This window comes from Chenopodium album, chromosome 1, assembly GCF_948465745.1.
Source record: "Chenopodium album chromosome 1, dcCheAlbu1.1, whole genome shotgun sequence".
NCBI lineage: Eukaryota > Viridiplantae > Streptophyta > Magnoliopsida > Caryophyllales > Amaranthaceae > Chenopodium > Chenopodium album.
The window spans coordinates 54,497,857-54,498,573 of record NC_137834.1 but is presented as its reverse complement, the minus strand read 5'-3'; the positions used below and the strand labels follow the sequence as shown (position 1 = coordinate 54,498,573).

General features: G+C 45.0%; 1 non-coding gene across 1 annotated transcript; it reads left to right on the top strand.

The window, feature by feature from the left end:
- The first annotated feature begins 313 nt into the window (after positions 1 to 313).
- Positions 314 to 419, top strand: LOC145565797 (small nucleolar RNA R71). The gene has a single exon (XR_014095178.1). It is a non-coding gene; the product is annotated as a small nucleolar RNA R71 (small nucleolar RNA).
- Positions 420 to 717: the final 298 nt, after the last annotated feature.

Below are 717 nucleotides of genomic sequence, written 5' to 3'. Positions count from 1 at the left end.
TGAAGGGGAGATATTACCATGAGGGTTGGGCCTTTCTTTCATCAATTCATCCATTTGCTTGGTCATTTTGGAGATTTGGGTAGAAAGGTTGTTGATTGCGTTGGCTTGCTCCAATGCATAAACGCCCTTGCTAGAAGTAACATCCCTTTCTCCTTCGTACCAATCATCATAGTGCTTTGCGGCTTCCTCTATAATACACTCCACTTCATGCTCTCCTTTGTTCATAATTGGACCACCGGCCGCGGCGTCTAGGCTTGTTCTTCCTTGAGGTGTGAGACCTCCATAGAAAGTGTGAATGAGTTGATACTTGGGTATCCCATGGTGTGGGCATTGACGTTGAAGCTCTTTGTATCGTTCCCATGCCGCACTTAGAGACTCACCACTCTTTTGGCGAAAACCTTGAATCAAAGACCGAGCCTCGGCGGTCTTCCTATGGTTATAAAACCTCCTCAAGAAAGCCGTAGTCACTTGGTCCCATGTCGTGAGAGAATTAGGGGGCACCTCCTTCTCTAGCCATTCTAGACCTCTCCCAATTAGCGAAAATGGAAACATTTTGAGGCGAATATATTCTTGAGTCACTCCATTGGCCTTTATTGTGTCACAATATTTCTCAAACTCTTTTAGGTGCTCATGAGGACTCTCAAACTTTCCACCCGAGAATTGTTTCCTCTCAATCAAGGCAATCAAATTAGGCTTGATCTCGAAATTGTTGGCTTG